Raw genomic sequence first — 18,336 nt, 5'->3', positions numbered from 1 at the left:
TCCCTCCTGGTGCAGTCTTTCCTTCTTCCCACCTCTTGTAATAACCCTCCATCTGCTCTTCTGCAGTGTCTATCAGAACCCACCAAGAGATAGTGAGCTGCCTGTTTTTTAGAAAAGCGTAATTGATGACGAGGAAATCTCTTCCTGCATAAGGACCATCTCTTGTTCTATTTTCCTGGCAGGCCATACATTGAAGTGGATAGCAATCTACTGCTGGGGAAGTTTGGGCTTGTGGCTAAACCAGGAGCTGCTGCAGGTTGGGCTCATCTGAATCAGGCAAGCACTGAATCTCTCTGTAATTGGACCCAGTTTGCAGTATGATGCCCTCTGGAGTGTTGCTGGTGGGTGGGATGATCCCAGGCTCCTTGGTGATGGGTGAATCACAAGGGGAGGGGACTACCATTTTCAAAGTAGAGGATAACTTTCCAGTAATCAGATGAGGTCAGTAGGTCATCAAAAGTCTATTGCTATATTCTAAACCAACCCTTTAAAATGATGTGGAAAAATGCTTGCAAAGATCCTTTCTCCATATTTGTTCATTCGTTCAACAGAGTTATAATGAGGTCCTGGCTTTTGTTCTTTGCTGTGTACCCTTAGACAAGTAACTGGACCTTCCTGAGCCTCGGCTGTGAGACAAGGATAACTAATAACACACACCTCTTAGGATTACCTAATACCTAATTACTACTAATAACACACACCTCTTAGGAAGATGTAGTGAAAGAATGGCTGTAACTTTGCACAGTGTCTGGCACATAGTCACGTTGGGAGTCTGCAAGAAGGCGAAGGAAGGCTGGTTTGGGAGAAGCACATGCCTGTTTCTTGGTTCTGTTCTGGCATGTTCTTAGCAGAAGTTTCTGGCACTAAGGGACATCTGGGAGCCTCTAATATGTCTTATATAATCACGATTGCCCTGACTCAGGGATTCACAGGAACTTTAAGGCTCATTATTTGTAGGTCTCCACATTTTTCTATTTAGTCCCTGCCTTGGTGCTTCTGTGCACTTAGCCCTTTGTACCTAGGTGCCGCTACTATGTGTGTCCACTCTGATGGGGGCAGTTGTACTTGACTTTCTGTATAACTATAGTTCATCTTAGATTCTGCTTACGTACCTTTGCTTTTAGTGAACAGATGAATATGGCTGCTGATTTCCTCTGAAGGGCTGACAATCCTGCTTTTGTGTGTTCCTTGGTTCCTCGGCTTGATGGTTCCTGGTGTGTGGGATGCCAGTCCCACAAGTCATCCCTGTCCAAATGTTAAATTCATCTGGGAGAAGTTTGCATACCAGATCCCCTGTTAGAGAGTTACATTCACCATCAGCCTAGTCAAGGTTCTGAGAAGTACTTCCTTCAGTAATAAAACACATTTCTGTTTGTTTAACCTGTCATTCCTGTGCACACTTTGGAAAACACTGTTCTTCCTCTTACTTTGTTGGGTGGACTTTAGAAGTCAGAATTGGAAACCTAAGCCTCCAAACCCCAAGTCCAAGCCCTCAGCTCAGAAATTCAAATTGCTAACAAAATTGCTGATCTGATTTCTAATACCTTTCCATTCGCCTCTCTTGGGCTGGATCCGATTTGTTATTTAAGATGTAATTTCAGAGTTTACTGAGACACTCCTCATTCTCTCCCTTCCCTGGTCAAAACCAAGGTGCTCTTGAAGATTCATGTTGGGCTTCTACATACATATGCTCAGACCACAGGCTACATGATTGGCTTATCACTCCATGTTATTGCATTTTTCGGTGGTGGAATCAGGCAGCTGATTTGTGGCACTCCCAGATGATCACGGTTGGGGTTGTGAGATTGAAATACTTCCCTTTCAGTGAGAACATTTGTCTTAGGCCAGCTTTGAATAGTGGCACGATGGGCTGGATTCATCTCTCTGACTTGGCCACTGTGGGAAGCCCTAAGTGGAGGAGTGTGGGTACTGACGGAATGCAAGAGAAATTACCATCAAATCCATCCTGATCCTCTGCAGAGTCGAAAACAAGAAAGGCCGAGGCTGGGTAGAAATATGTGTGTGGCGGATGCCAGAGGAAGGAAGGGAAACTGACAAATGTGGAGGCCGGACTGCCTTCAGCTTACTTGGCACGGCGCCTCTGCGTGGCCGCGTCACGACCCAGGGCTGGTTAGTGCTGTGAGCTGAGCTTTGCAGGACACAAAGGTGGTTCCAGTCACCTTGGACGTGGTGGCCCTGGGCATGGCCTCTTAGAGTCAGTCCTTGTCCTCAGACAAGGTGGCCAGTGACCAATACAGACTGGGGGAAACAGACTCTCTGGTCACGTGGGACTCTAGACTGGAGGTGCTGAGGAAGGGACCCCACTTCCTAGGTTCAAGTGCCTGGCTTCCCCTTAACATGGTATGTTTTCTGCTGGGAGCTTGAATATCATCTTCCTGTGTTCCGTTTCTATTCCTTTTCTCCTCCTCTTATTCCTGATGATGATGTTGATAATGATGACATTTAACGTCGTGATATTGTGGCTTATAATAAGAAATATATATTTGGTCTTCGCCCCTATTCCTGGCACAGAGCTCCTAAAACCCTTGGAATTTCCTCAGTGATGGGAGCTATAAAGGGGTCTTTCGTTTTGTTAATGAGGTGACGTTTGGGAAGCCCCTAGATCACCTAAGGATGGGGGCTGGTCACCAGTGCAGCCGGCCATGTGATTATAGAGGGTTGGAACTTTCAGTCTTACCCCGACCTTCAGGGAAGGGAGAGGGGCTGAAGGTTGAGTTAAACATCAATGGCCAATGATTTAATCAATCATACCTATGTAATGAAGCCTCCATAAAAACCCCCAAGGCCAGGGTTTGGAGGGCTTCCAGGTTGGTGAACACGTGGAGATGCGGGGAGAGTGATGCGCTCACAGAGCCTGGAAGCTCTTTGCCCTTTCCGCATACCTTGCCTTAAGCATCTCTTCCATCTGGCTGTTCCTGAGTTATGTCCTTTTGCAATAAACCAGTAATCTAGTAAGTAAGATGTTTCTTTGAATTCTGTGAGTTGCTCTAGCAATGAATAAGACCCAAAGAGGGGGTCATTAGAACCTCCAATCTAGCTGGTCAGTCTGAAGCCCAGGTGACAATGTGGACTTGAGATTGGCATCTGAAGTGGGGTGGGGGTAGGGTAGTCCTGTAGGATCGAGCCCTTAATCTGTGGGATCTGATGCTATCTCTAGGTAGATAATGTTAGAATTGAGTTGAATTGTAAGACACCCAGCTGGTGTTGGAGAATTGCTTGGTGGTGTGGAAGAAAAACACACTCATTGTAAACATGTATTAAGCATTTACTGGTACTGTGCCTAGTTGTTATATGCATGGCCTCATTAAGTCCTCACAGCAGCCCTCTGAGCTATTTTTTTAACCCCATTTTATAGATGAGAAAACAGAGGCACAGGGAGGATAAGTAACTTGTCTCCCCTGGGATCTGAACCTAGGCAGTCTGAACCATTATGATCTGGTCTCTGGTCTGCTTCCACATGCTGGGGAGTGAGCAGGTTGCAGAAGAAAAGGGTGGAAATTCCTATTCACCTTGAGCTGACCAACTGGGAGGCCCAGTGGTGGGTGTTCCTCAGGTGCTTTCTTTCAAAAAACTCTTGAGATGTAGACATCATCATTTCCACTTTGTAACCAATAACCATTAGCTGAGCACCACTGTGTGCTAGGGACTGCACTAGAAACTTCCAACCGTATCCCTCATTCTTCTCACAATTGTTCAAGTGGCTAATATCATCCCCTTACAGATGAGAAAGCTGAGGCTGCCTGAGGTTAAGCTACTTGTCAAGTTTGTGCAGCAAGGTTGAGCTGTTTATAAAACTGAGGGATTTTAATGAATGAAGCTTTCTGTTTCTTGAGCGGTCTTGGCCTTAGGCTAAGAAGAGAAGCCAGCTAAAAATATCCATCCAGTTGAGCGAAAGCTGCCCTGTTGAGGCCCAAGATTGAAAGTTATATTGTTTTTCTCTTTCTGACTTACTTCACTCTGTATGACAGTCTCTAGGTCCATCCACATCTCTACAAATGATGTATGTAGACGTATAGCTGATTCACTTTGCGGTACATTATAAACTAACACAATATTGTAAAGCAACTATACTCCAATAAAAATTAAAAAAAAAAAAGAAAGTCATGGGCCTGGGCTTCATCTCAGGAACTTGAAAATAGATTCATTACCAGCCCTGAGCTTCTGTCTGTTGCTGGCGTGGTCACTTCTTCCTTCTGTTCACAGCATTCTTGGCTTCTGGGGTGCAGGTGTCCCTGGTGTTAAACCGGCAGCTGCCAGGTACGAGAGATGCCCCTTGTGAAGCAGTGAATAAGAAAGTGAGCTGGTGCCCACTCGTTTCTGTGTGCCCACTGCCGGCACTACACTGGCAGGACATCGGTGCAGATACGTTGGATAAAATGCTCTGTCCTTCTCTGACACCAGGATGCCTGGTGTTACTTAAACACCAGGCTATAATCTGGAGTGATTTTCACCTGCCCTGAAGGAATTCTTTTTTTTTTCATTAACTCATTAATTCTGGTTGAGCCAGTAAAACTCATCACACGTTATTCATTTTAGAATTTAAAAATCAAATTTCGAGTCAATGCTAAATGGATCACAGGTACTCTTTCCTTCTATGAGAGATGAGCTTTTCATTACCAATTCCATCGATTTGAATTACCTGTAACGGGCAGACTTTGTTCCTCAGGCTCAGCGTGGCTAAGGGTGCCACGTGAGATTGTCTTGCTTGTGGAGGGGAGTGAATGCCTTAGAGGTCCCCTTCCTTGCTTGCTTCTGTAACTGTGGTGTAGACTGCACCAGCCAAAACAGCTCGGTGGGTGCGATCTGCCGCCCTAGCACTCTGCCGTCAACCTTCTGCGGGCTCAGATTCCGGGGTGAGAGGGTAAAGTGAAATCGTGTCGAATGATTAAATGAATATGCATCAGAAAATGCCTGGCAAGTGCTTTGAAGCATAGAGATTATCAGCGGACTCTGTGCATAGCCATATGAAAACCAAGTCCGCCGGGAGGTTTTAGATCTGCTTTAGAAAACACAGAGAAACGGCTCAGCAGGAAGAGCCCCTGCAGCCTGTACTTTGCTCCTTTGAGCAAATCAATCGGCTTTTTAAAACCCAGGCTTTAATTGGTTATACTCTGGGAGAGGGTTTTCGATACATTCTCCCATCTGGCAGGACTAATTGTTCTTTGCATTTGGTGAAGGAGGCCTGGAAGGTGTTCATGCCTATAAATGTCACTGCTCGTGGCTGTTTGATGATAGTGAGTCTCTTCTGCCATCTGACTCTTGCAAATGTTTCCTAGGATATGTCTTATATCTGAGCAGCTCCCACAGAGCTCCTGTGATGTAAGAGACGCGAGGTACCCTTGTATGGCCAGGACCTCTGATGGAGAGCCACCGAGCATCACAAGCCTGGCTTCTGACCTCCCTGTTGATAATGGCCCCATGTGGGCCAAGGAGACAAGTGAGATGGACCAAATGTACTTGCTGGGGTCCCAAATCTGGCCTCTGTGGGTGCTGCTACCTGCCTCAGTAGACTCCCCACCTCTGCCCCCCTTGCCACCTGTGCCCCCCCAGTATCTGCCAGAGCCCACCTTTAGGGACTGGGCTTTCAGGTCTGATGAGTGTAGCTGTGCCAGAGTGTTAGGGCTGCTGGTTTCCTTATCCAATTTTGGATCCACCTGACAGACCCTCCAGCGGTCCGTGCTCAGCTCTCTCTGTTTCCTTGAGGAGAACCAGCCCCAACACAGCATGATTTGGAGAGACCGTGGGTCAGAGGCATTGCAGAGTTTCTTGGCTGCGTCTGTTGGGAAGGACCTTCTGGTCAGGGCTGTCCCTGACACACAAGTCAGAGACTGTTCCACAGAGGAGGACTTGCATTCTCTTGTAACTCTGGTCATACCATCACCCATTTTGGAAACAGTAGTACCTGCTGGCCCCTGGAGTATGCTGAAATGCTCCATCACTGAACCTACATCCATTTGTTAATTCATTGCTGTCGGTGAGTGTTTAATATTTATTATATGAGGCATTTATTACGTATGAGCATTATAAACACGTGTTACATAGACATCTTACTTAATTCCTAACAGCCCTATGCAGTGAGCCATGTTGTGAGGCAGTATAGGACCCCTGAGGCTGGAGCCAGACTATGTGTATTCAATTCCCAGCTCTGCTCACCATCGGCTCTGTGATGTTGGGCACGTTGCTTAATGTAAACTTTCTGGGCTTTAGTTTCCTATCTGTAAAATAGGATAACAATAATATCTACCTCAATGGGTCGTTACAAGGAATAAGTTAACGCATAGAGTGCTTTTTGAACAGAGCTCGGCACTTGGTAAACACCTATATAAGTGTTTGCCATTGTTACTATCATCACACAAATGAGAATTCTGAAGCACAGGGAAGTCATCAGTGTTTACGTGGCAGAGCTGGCGTTAGGACCGCGTCTGATTCCCAAGCTCCACCGTTCAGACCTGGGTGGAAGTGATCACATCTTCCCTCTAGGGAGAGACCTTTGTGGGAATTCCATATTCACGCAGCTGGCAAGGACAGCGGGGGAGACAAATAGACATTGTCTTCCTCAGGAAGGACTCTTGTCCCACATCTCTGGGCCACAGTTATCTCAGTGAGGTTCAGATGAGAAGAATAGGTTTTGACTTTCTGCATTCAAATCCCCTTCCAGCAACACATCCTTGAGACCCCACCCAAGTCAAAGGGTGAGCTTCCGGGATCCCACATCTCCTGCTCATCTCTTTGCTCACAGCAGCTTCTTTGCACCCAGGTGTGAATGCCTGCTCGTTTCACTCTCATAATACCTCCCATGTTTATACTAATGTGGGGGTTACATAAGATAAACTCTATAAAGCTGTTGTCTCAGGGCCCAGCACAGAGTAAGTGCTCGGTAAACTTTAGCTATTACTATTATTATTACTAAGTCATCTTCCTTCCAAGTTTGGAGCACACTTCCCTTTGCCTAGATAATACTCTGCAGCAGTGGGTTCTCTTTTGCTCCTTGATTTCTAGGGCAGACCAAGCCCCTTCTTGCCCTCCATTACATCCCCAGGAGAAACACCAGTGTGGGTCGAGGGCAAGGGTATGTTCGGGCCTTGGGTCCTGCAGAGGAGCTTTCCTTATGAACAGCAAAGAGGTTAAAATTTTTGCACTTAGGGTGGTCTGTCTTTGCCTCTTATTCTTCAACTTCTCTTTGGGGAATATGGCCTTTGTGGAATCCATGTGGTGAGCTGGGCTCAGAGTTACCTCCCACATGGAAGTGACCCTTTTGCCCTTAGAAGGACCTCAGTTGGGTCCAAGATAGATCCAATGACCCAGACTAGCTCCACTCTGTTGCCCAGGGCCACAGGTTCCCATAAGGATTAGGGACCACATACAAACCTTTTTGACAGTTACAGAGCACTTATAATGTGCCAGGTATTGCTCACTGGATCCTTCAAATAACCCTGTGTGGTAGAAGGAATAAAAGCCCCCAGAGATGTCCACATCCTGATCCGTAGAATCTTATGAATATGGTCTATTATATGGCAAAGGGCAATTAAATTTGCTAATCAGCTGACCTCGAGATGGGGAGATTATTCTGGATTATCTGGAAGGGCCCAAGATAAACACAAGGGTCTTTTCAAGTGAAAGAGAGGCAGGAGAGTCAGAGTGATTCAGTGTGAGAAGGACTCAACTACCCTTGCTGACTCTGAGGATGGAGGATGAGGATCATGAGTGAAAGAGCACGACAACTGATAGAAGTTGAAAAAGGCAGGAAAACGGGTTCTCTCCAGAGCCTCTGGAGGAGCGCAGCCCTGCTGACACCTTGATGTTAGCCCACTGAGACCCATTTCAGATTTTTGACCTCCAGAGCCATAAGGTAATACATTACTGTCATTTTCATCACTGACTTTGTGATCATTTGTTACAGCAGCGATAAGAAACTAATACACCCTAAAAGTAGGTAGAGTTATTATCTCTGTTTAAGATGAGCGTTCTGAAGTTTAGAGAGGTTAAGTAGCTCATGCACTGTCACACATAAGAAAGCTTGGAGCTGGGACCTGTACCCAGCTGTTTGATTGGAGCCTGGGCTCATAGCCACCATGTTATCTGACTCTCCAACCCCAGCTATTGTATAGACCATGATCATTTCCGTCATCTTATTCTTCATGCATTTTTCCTGCAGGAATTTGCACTGGGGACAGGAGGTACGCAAGGAAGTTGGGATTCAGCTCTTGGCTACCTCTGTCTGTTTCCATCGGAAACATGATCCCAGTGTGTGGTAGAAAGGAGGGCAGAGGCCTGGCTTGCAGAGGTGCTGGGTGGACCGTCTGGCTCTGGTCATAACTGCAAGTCTTGTGTGGCCTTATGTCAGATGCTGTGTGATAGGGTTTCTGGATGATGATCTGGGTTCACTCTGCCCTTATTAGCAGTCAGTGTGTGGAGACTTTCAAGCACAGCTTCTGAGGAAAAACTATGCAGGGGCTCATCTGAGTGGAAAGAAAAATTATTTTGATTTGTAGCCAAAATGCTTGAAAGGATGAATGAGTATTTTCAATGGATCTAAACACTTACATACTCACTGGGTATAAGTTGTATTAGCATTTCCTGAAGCTAAATAATGTTGATGTAACAGAAAACTGTTTTTACAGTAATGTGAAGAGAGCCTTTCACAGGAAGAAGTAGGGGAAATGGTTAAAAAAAAAAAAGGTGGAGAAGGTTAAGAGCATTGATTATACTTATACTCGACAAATGAGTATAAGTGTGAATACAGTCATAACCTAGAGTATCTTAAGGAAGCATAAAGTGTTAAAGTATATTAAGGAAGCAAAAAAGGTTAAAGGAAAATGGAAAGAACTGGGGATGTGTGAGGTGGGGTGCGCAGACGGGGGTGAAGAAGGACAGGAGAGCTGCTTGCACGCTGTCTCAAGCCTCACCATCCAGTCCAGTGGCCCGTGGCCACCTATGGCTTCTGAGCACCTGAAATGCGGCTGGTGCAAGCTGAGGTGTGCGCTAAGCATGAAACAGACAACCGACTCAAAGACTTCTAATGAAAACAAGAATGTAAACTATCTCATTAATCATGTTTATGTTGATTACACATTGGAATGATAATGTTTAGATGTGTTGGGTTACTAAAATTAATTTCACCATTTTCTTTTTCCTCTTTTTAATGTGGCTACAAAAATGTACAATGACACATGTGGCTTGCATTCTATTTCTATCAGACAGTGCTGGTCTAGAGGGCAGAAGTGGGACCAAGGGCGTAATATTAACAGGGAGGCACTTTGGCCTCGTGGTAAGGAAAGAGCTTCTAACAATTGGCCATGTCCAAAGAAGGGAGGCAGGAGCTCCTTGTCAGCAGTAGAAATGAAGGCCAAGCCTGTCTTCTCAGGGCCTTTGGAGGGGATTGTTGCTTTGAGAGCAGGGCTGGACCAGCTCATCACTCAGAGCCCTTCTGATGCTCAAAGGACTGTGAGTGCATATATGGATTTGTGTATATTAATTACATCTTTTCCTCATTTTATTGTTATGTATTTCCCTGGTTCTTCTCACTGCCCTTGGGAAAACACAGTGGCCTTCTTTCAGAAGTCGAGTGGGTGAGTGTCTTGATTCAAGGAAGCATACAGCTGCTCCGTGCTCCTGAGGCCTTGAGGGCCCCCTTGGACGCCAAGGTCAGGCCCCGAGTCACTCAGTGCACAAGCCAGAAACTGGGCACCCCAGAATGGTGTCCTGCCCCAGGGCAGATGCCCAGTCACCCATGAGCTCCTGCAGCAGAGTTTGGTGGCCACATCCACCTGGAGTCTGGCCAGCCCACTGTTCTGTGGTCCAGGGACCTGCAGGCTCCTGGCACTGCCACCCCAACATGCAGCAGGAGGGCTGGAGTGATAGCCCCCAGGGCCTGGCTCTATGTTGTCTGCACAGCCCAAGAGGCCAATGACATTAGCTGAGCCAGTGATCAACATAAGCTACTCCTAGCAGCAAGGAGAAATTTGAAACCCTGTAAAGAAATGTTTTTAGGCTTTCGAGCAGAACCCATCTGCATGATCTTCTAATTACAAATTGGAGACTAACACCCAATTTTCACATTCATCTGACTGCACGTCCTTGGAAGGGATACTCTTGAATTCTCTACGAACATGCTACTGTACTGGCTTTCTGCCAGTCCCGACTGGCTTTGCTCTGGTATTCCTATATATACCCGAGGCCACTGGGGCGGCAGGCCTGCTTAGATCTGTACCACCTGAGCCAGGCAGGACTGGGGACTCTCCTGTCCTCCCAGGGCAGGGAATCACGAATAAGAATGGCTCGCATGTGCCCATAGCATAGCCTATGTGAGCACTTTACACGCATGGCCTCATTGATCCTTCCAAACACCTAACGGGATACATATTATTATCCCCATTTTATAGATAAGGAAGTTAAGGCTCAAAGCGTTTAGGAGATCACATAATTGGCAAGCTTCAAGGCAGGGCCATAAAGATAGATTTGTCTGACTTAGGACCCCAAAATATTAGCTACCATAACCCATTTCAGGGACTTAGCAAACCCAAAGAAAGCAGAGCCTGTAAAATTGCCAGATAGAGGTAGAGGAAGTAAGGAGAGAGTGGGAAAAAGGGGGAGAGGGCAGGGAAGAAGGTGACACGCCCATTCATTCATTCATTCTACGTGTTTCCCCAAAAGTAGAGTGTTCCTTTGAATGTTTCATAAACCAGAATGGTGGAAAGCCAAGGAGGAATTACCTTAAGACACATCTTGCTAACGGATGCACAGAATAAACTGAGATAAAGCACAGTTGCTCACAGACACCGTTCAAAGCTATGGCGGCTTGAGGCTACGACGCTGAGCGCGACTGCTGAGGAAGGAGCTTGGCGGTGCCACTCTCTCTGTTTGGGGTGTGCACTGCCTCTCACAGAGGCAAAACGTTGTTTGCCTTGCTGCAAAACAAATGCTGAACACTATTTTTGCTTTTCACCTTTTTTTGTGAAAGCAAAAAATCCACTTTGGATTTCTTTCAGTTAGCGAAAACGGGTACCACCTAGGTCTTTCACAAAAATGAAGCGTCATAAAGCGAACTCTCGAAAAGTGGGGGATACCTGTAAATGGTTTAATTCTGGGCCTTTGGTAGGTCAGACAGCAAAATGAGAAGGACCAGCCCCTTCCCTGGAGAATCTCAGGAAGTGACAAGACAGTTGTGCTGCGTGGAGCTGTGCTCAGTCTGTGCCTGCTTCTACGGAGGCACAGGCTAGAAAACTGCGAGTTTGTCTGTGGGAGGCAGGGTGGGCTTGCACAGAGGAGGATGCGTTGGACTTGGACTTGAGGGGGGAGTAGGCATTTGGGACAGAAGGAACCACATAAGCAAAGGCCCAGAAGTTGGGGGGCACATTGGCTTATTGGGAGATGTTGGCTGGTCATTCCCAGGGAGAGGAGAGCGGGGAGTGAGGGGGTGGAGGGAAGCTGGACTGGGTGGGGCTTTGGTTGTCATAGCAGCTCATGTGGTGGGACGTGGCAGGAACATTCCTTCCTTCCCTCGTTCACTTAGCTCTTATCCAGCTCCCTTTACATATATGTATCAGTCACGGTTAGCAGACCAGGGTGGGGCTTGGCTGGGTTGCGGGGCGGGGGGTGGGGGGCATCAACTTGGACAAAGGTATCCCAGGGCTGCCCTTTCCCACTCAGATTTGCCTTGGATTTGAGGTTCCTGGTAGCAGAGCACAGTCCCTGAAACCAAAACCCTGCCGGACTGCAGAGAAAAGGCAGGGGCCCCTGTTGGCTGTCAGGCACATCTCCATGGAGGAAGTGGAGATTTATTGAGTGTTAAATGTCAGTATCGATGTAATAAAGATGGTACACTGTAAGTAATAAGCACTTTCCAGGTGAGGAACCATTTTCAATAAGTTGTCAACCTGTCTGGTACTATGAATTATTCAAAAAAAAACATGTTGAAGAAACTCCACTTGGAGTTATTTAACTTTCAGATCTACTCCTTAGCTCTGTCCCTTCTTGACAGGAGCACCAGTGTCCTGTGGTACCCAAGGACCTTGGAATTTGCACACACTTTCATCTCATTAGAAGATCCCAATATTCCTTTTGCTGTCTTTCCTGTGATGAGGACAGGCTTGATGGAAAATGGATTTCTGACCTTCAGAGGCTCTTGTGAAAGGCAGGAGAACTTTCAGGAAATGAATGCAGGAGGAAAAGAAGGCAAGAAGGACAAGAGGCGTGAGGCCCCTGGGATGTTCATGGCATCTGACAAATGTGGCCAGGTGTCAGCTTTGCCCACTCGCCCCTCAAAGATCTACACATCATTCTGGATAATTCCACAGCCCTGGAGGTGTAGCCCTTATAGATTCCTGCTCACTCCCAGGGACTCAAGGCTGCCCCTGCCTCCTGGGTTCCTGTCTTCCCATGGATCACCTCCATGATGTGCTCACTGTGCTGAGTTGGTGAGTTCACAGGGAATTCACAAAGGAAGGGCTCACACACACAGTAGGCCTTCCCAAAGATTATGAGGGCAGCAGCTTTCAATGGCTACAGAATCCTAGAAGTTCCTTTTTTTTTTTAAATTAGTTTACCATTTTAAAAAATAAATTATTTTATTTATTTATTTATTTTTGGCTGCGTTGGGTCTTTGTTGCTGTGCGCGGGCTTTCTCTAGTTGCAGCAAGCGGGGGCTGCTCTTCGTTGCGGTGCGCAGGCTTCTCATTGCGGTGGCTTCTCTTGTTGCGGAGCACGGGCTCTAGGCATGCGGGCTTCAGTAGTTGCGGTGTGTGGATTCAGTAGTTGTGGCTTGCGGGCTCTAGAGCGCAGGCTCAGTAGTTGTAGCGCACGGGCTTAGTTGCTCCGCGCACTGTGGGATCTTCCCAGACCAGGGCTCGAGCCCGTGTCTCCTGTATTGACCAGCGATTCTTAACCACTGCGCCACCAGGGAAGCCCCCCTGGAAGTTCTTAAAAGGGGTTTCACTGCTTACATTTCATCCCAGGCCCATCCCATCTGGCCAGCCTGGCACTCACTGCCCTCCCTTCTCTTTCTCAGAAGCCAACTCCCGGCTGTTTATGCTCCCTGAGAGGGCCATCTTCTTCCCTCCTCTGACTCCCCACAGCTGGTGCCCTGGTCACCTTCCACCCAGCACTCATCACATTGGTTTCCAAAGACTTCTGTCCCTAGGATGAATTCACTGGTTATCCCTCTGTTTACTTATGATAGCTCACCTGGAGACTGGCATAATGGTCACATTGTACCAATGAGGAAACTGAGGCTTGGAAACGTTGAGTGATCTGCCCACAGCCCCCTGTAGAGCGGCACTCCCAAGGGCCCTGCACAGCTGCTCGACTTCTCCTCACCCCTCCTGGACCTGATCACAGCTCTTTCTCCCCCCTTTGCCAGGGCTGCTGAGGGCCTTTTTTTCCAGTCTCTGCCTCTCTCATTTTTATAAGCCACCTGACTTCACACGCACTCCATCTTATGCTCGTTCCGTCAGTAGAAGGCAGCAGAGAGACCCTAGGGTGCTTTATTAACATTTTACTTGGCTGTTTTTGGAGTGAAGCAAATTGTCCAGAGTGAGCCTGGGTTCCCAGTGGTCAGCAGAAGGCTCTTGATGTTGCAGGAGCTCTGCCAGATGTCCTTGGAGATGGCCAGCCTCAGACAGTCATCCTGACTCCTTCCGGCCTCCATCCTGACCCCAGCACTTACCTGCTCTGGGATTTCAGATAATCCTTTAAACCGCTCTGAGCTTCTGCTTTTCTAATTTGTAACATGCAGATGATAAGAGTTATCTCACTGAGATCTTGGGAAGATTAAATGAGAAAGTGAGTGGAGAGGCCCTGGCATGGAGGAAATGCAGTTTCCTTTCAGGGAGCGACAGTCACACATTGCACCCAAGCTGTCCAGTGATAGTTACTTTGCTCTGGGCCTTCATTTCAACCTGTCTCTGCCCACTCGCAGTGCACGGCTGCTCTTTTAGAGCCACATTAATCATCCCTCCCTCCAGAAACTCAAGAAAGGAGCCTAAATATCAACTCACCCACGGGTACTGAGCTCATTATTTATTGAAGAGACTGGCGCAGCCCCCATCCACCTGCCCTCCTGCGGCTCACTAGTGTCACTAAGGGCTGGGTTTAGTGCCTTCTGCCTTTCAGAGTCGTGCCTCAGTTGAGAGGAAAAGTGTGTGTGTTTCAGAGTGGCCTTGCGGGGGTGACGTTAACCTTTCGTGAGCCTTCTGCAGACTTTAGCTCCCAGGACCTCTGTGTGACAGGCCAGGAACGGGCTGGTGGCCCAGTCTCAGATCCACCCTGCCAAGGGCTTCTCCAGAGTGGCTGAGCAATTAAACCCTCAGAAAAACATCCAGTGGACATTCTGTTCCCTTCAACCAATATGTTGGGTTTTTTTTTTATAAATTTATTTTTATTTATTTATTTTTGGCTGCGTTGGGTCTTCGTTGCTGCACAGGCTTCTCTAGTTGCAGCGAGCGGGGGCTACTCTTCGTTGCGGTGTGAGGGCTTCGCATTGCGGTGGCTTCTCTTGTTGCAGAGCACGGGCTCTAGGCGCACGGGCTTCAGTAGTTGCGGCACGTGGGCTCAGTAGTTGTGGCTCGCGGGCCCTAGAGCACAGGCTCGGTAGTTGTGACACACGGGCTTAGTTGCTCCGCGGCATGTGGGGTCTTCCCGGAGCAGGGCTCGAACCCGTGTCCCCTGCACTGGCAGGCAGATCCTTAACCACTGCACCACCAGGGAAGTCCCTCAACCAAGATGTTTTAAGTGTCTTTGCTAGCAGTTAGTTATATAAAGGTGACCACACAGCTCCCAGTGTGATGGCGGGGGAGACAGAAAAGTTTGCAGAGCTGTCCTGTCTGCTGAAGGGTATGCCAGGACTGAGGGCTGAGTGCCATGGGAGACCAGAGGAGGGCGTCTCACAGCCTGGAGAGTCAGCGGCAGCTTCCCAGAAGCTGAATTTAGGAGAATAATTTAGCCAGGCTAAGAAGGGAGCTGGGGCAAGGACAGAACTCTGGACAAAGGGAGTAGCGAGAGCAGAGGCAAAGGGGCGTGGGATTCTCTCTCAGCACAAAGGCAGGCAGCAGACTGGACCGATGGGGAGGGAGTCAAGATTTTGGACGGGCAAACCCGTGAGCTTCTCAGGGGTTTGAAGAAGAAAACATTGAGCCAATGGAGTGAGTTTGAGCAAAGGTGCCTGAGATTTTAATGTGCATGTGAGTCACCTGGGGGCTTGTTAAATTCAGATTATGCTCAGGTAGGTCTGGGCTGGGGGCTAAGAGTCTGCACTTCTAACAAGTTCCTAGGTGAAGCTCATGCTGCTGGTCCATGGACCACGCTTTGAGTAGCAGTGGAGAGACCTGCAGCAGATGGGACAAGCCCTGTGTGTCTGACCTTGCAGGCTCTTATTCCTCGTTTCCTGTGACTGTGCATGAACGGTGAATGGGAGTTTGGCTTTAGCTAATTCCGTGAAGCAGCCGAGGGACTGGTGCTTTGGCCAATGCACAGGCCCATCGCCTTAGTATGACTGGGATACTGGTTTGCTTTTATTCTCTTTTTAATGATGTTTGCCTCAGTAAACCTGTTTCTGAATTCCCACTCAGACAAGGCAAGGACTTCTGAGAGGAAGACAGACTGTCCTGTCTGTGGGAATCCAGGCTGGTGTGATGGTCCCCATGGCTTCCGTGTGAGCCTAAAGGGCTGGGGCCTCGCCCATGAGGGAGGACGGCTCCCTCCTCAGTGACTCCAGATGTACCTTCTCTCCTCCCAGCCTCTGTGCGTTTCCCCGCACCGCAGAGCAGTCCAAGACAGACCTTCTACCTGGAGTCCTCTCGTTCCCTTGCCCACTGGCTCAGGGGGGCTGTGGGCCGTGATGGAGAACGGTGTGGAGACACAGTTCCGAGGTGGGGCTGAGGGTCCAGCCCAGGTGTGCTGATCGCATGGGTACCAGCGTAGCTGGGGAGGGTGGCAAGGGCTCCGTCTGGCCCTCAGGCACAGTCTGGCTCACATGGGCTTCTCTGGTGCCAAGTGCCCCCAGCCTCCATGACACACTGTCCTTTCTCACCCTGGGTTCTCCATATGAAAGGCCCTAGTGGAATGTTGGTTCCATTCAGTCCAGTTCAGAAACTGCCTGTTAAGCACCCACCATGGGCCTGGGCTCTGGGGAAACAAGGGTCCTTTTCTCAAGATGTCACAGTTCAGTAGGAAAACAGACAAGGACATTGACAGTTATCATTCAGTGTGGTTAGAGAGTCGCATGGGGACTATAGGGACCTAGCTAGGGGGTGATTGATTCTGTAGAATGGAGTATATTCATTCAACAAATCCTTACACTGAGCTAGGCACTGGGATAAAACCAACAAGGCCCATGCCTTGAAGGGCCTACCAGTGTGTGGGTGGGGACAGTGACCATGTCCTGGGCAGGCGCAGGGGGTGCTGTCCGGGCCTTGCCCACATCCCCTCGCAGGGCTCCTTCAGGGCACATGGCCCCAACTTCCAACCACCAGCACCTAAGTTTCTTTGTTTGGGTATTTTCTCTTCCCACTAGTATCCACTCTGCTTGGGGGTGAGGGCACAGGCCAGAGTGCTGGGGAATTAATGCTGCTGCCCCTAACAACCATCAGCCAATGACTGGCAGGAAATGGAGTATAAATACCCCAGGTCCCTGGCCCCTGGGGAAGACAGCTCTGAGGTGTGGGTTCTACACTGAGTTTCCCCAGCACGGTGCTGCCCCAGTCACCCACCGTGCTGGTGGGAAGAAGTACCTTTTGTTGGCTGCCTTCCCTTCTTTGTCTCACTTTTCTCACTTCAGGATCTTCTTTACCTCCTACTCGAAATCAAACGCTTATCCCAGAGTTGGCTTTTGGGCGAACCTACGCTAAGACGGTAGAGAAGGAGAGATCCATGTTTTGGAAGGGGCAGCAGCATGAGAGAAAGCACAGACGTGTGGATACACGTGGTATGCAGGGAACTGTGGGGTGCTGTGCCGTAGCTGAGGTGAACCGTGGCACAGGCCATCTCCTCTCATGGGAACTTGGGGAGGACTCACCTTGCAGGGCTAAGGGGGATGCTTTGGGTGGCTCCACCACCCACTCGGCCCTGAGCTCACTCACCCAGCTCCTACGTGTAGCTGCCCAGACCCATGGAGAGCCTGCCGCTGTGGTCCCGTTGGACGATCAGTGCTAAGGAACTTGGAGAAGATTATTGATGAAAGTATTTCCCAAAGCAGGTTCCGTGGAACATCGGTCCTGGGTTGTGCCTCTCAAAAGAGGGCTCCCTGGTTACCGAGTTTGCCCAGTGCTGCAATTACACTTCATTCTTAGAGGTTCCCAGTATGCATCAGAGGCCTGAGAAGTCCTGAGTCACAATTCTTTTTCGCTTAACCAGAATTAGTCAGCATTTTCCATAGTCGGTTGACGTGGAACCTTCTATCTCACAACAGTACTAACTCTGCAGAGAAGGAAGGTTCTGCAGAGCTCGCTGCAGGAAGTGCTGATATGGGATGGGAAGACTTATCTGGAGAGTCAGGGAAGCCTCTGGAGGGCTGAAACCAGCCTGCCACTGTCACTCTTCTGCTGTCAGTGAGCCCTGGCAGAAATGGCACCGCTGCATTCCACAATCAGATCACAGAACCAGCCCTAGGACCGTGCAGTAGCCAGAGACACCCAGAGCCTCTTTCTGCCAGAGACTAGAAGCAGAGCATCCAACAAATTCATAATGTGCTTCATAGACAGGGGCAGCTCAGAAGACAGCCTGAGAGATGGGAGAAGCCACCAACTGGAACTAATTCATACCATTAGGCCAGTGAAAGATGGACACACACCTAAGAATGAACAGAGAATATCCCGGACCATTATCAGAGGGGTAAACTAAGACCTGGAATGGGATGAGCAAAGAGAATGAGTAACAGTGACTGAGGCATTTGATTGAGAGAGGCAACTCTGTTCTTGACTTATTTTGTGGCCACCATTCCTGACTTGTTCTAGGAGATTACATTTCAGATGAGGTCACTGAATGAAAGGAAGTTGCAGCCCAAGTAGGGAAGGTGACAAAGAGCAGCGTTTCCCCACCTGGATCTGAAAACTCGAGAGGTCCCTTTTGCTATCTCCCATCTCCCTTCTCTTGTCTCCTGGTGGGGATGGGGTGGGATTGCAGCTTTGCTCCCCTCTCCTCACCCTCTCCCTTCCTCTCCCTCACTCCTGGATCAGGGAGGTGAACATCCAGGTAACTTACCTATCCACAGTGCAGCTGTAGTTTAGAAACAGTGATATGAAACACAGCTGTTTGAAGTGAGTTCACCTTTCTGACCTGAGTTTCACCAGATGAAGCTTCACAGAAGGGAAGTTTACAGAAGAA

At 48.6% G+C, this 18,336-nt stretch overlaps 1 protein-coding gene and 1 pseudogene across 2 annotated transcripts in view; one reads left to right on the top strand and one right to left on the bottom strand.

Moving 5' to 3' along the window:
* The window catches only part of LOC136126419 (dihydrofolate reductase-like), a 64,214-nt pseudogene extending 47,749 nt beyond the window's left edge, over nucleotides 1–16,465 (bottom strand).
* The window catches only part of GALNT18 (polypeptide N-acetylgalactosaminyltransferase 18), a 360,452-nt gene that overhangs the window by 120,710 nt on the left and 221,406 nt on the right, over nucleotides 1–18,336 (top strand). The gene's annotated exons all lie outside the window — the stretch shown is intronic.

The sequence above is a fragment of the Phocoena phocoena genome, chromosome 8, assembly GCF_963924675.1.
Source record: "Phocoena phocoena chromosome 8, mPhoPho1.1, whole genome shotgun sequence".
NCBI classification, from domain to species: Eukaryota; Metazoa; Chordata; class Mammalia; order Artiodactyla; family Phocoenidae; genus Phocoena; species Phocoena phocoena.
This window is presented reverse-complemented; position numbering and strand designations above follow the sequence as displayed.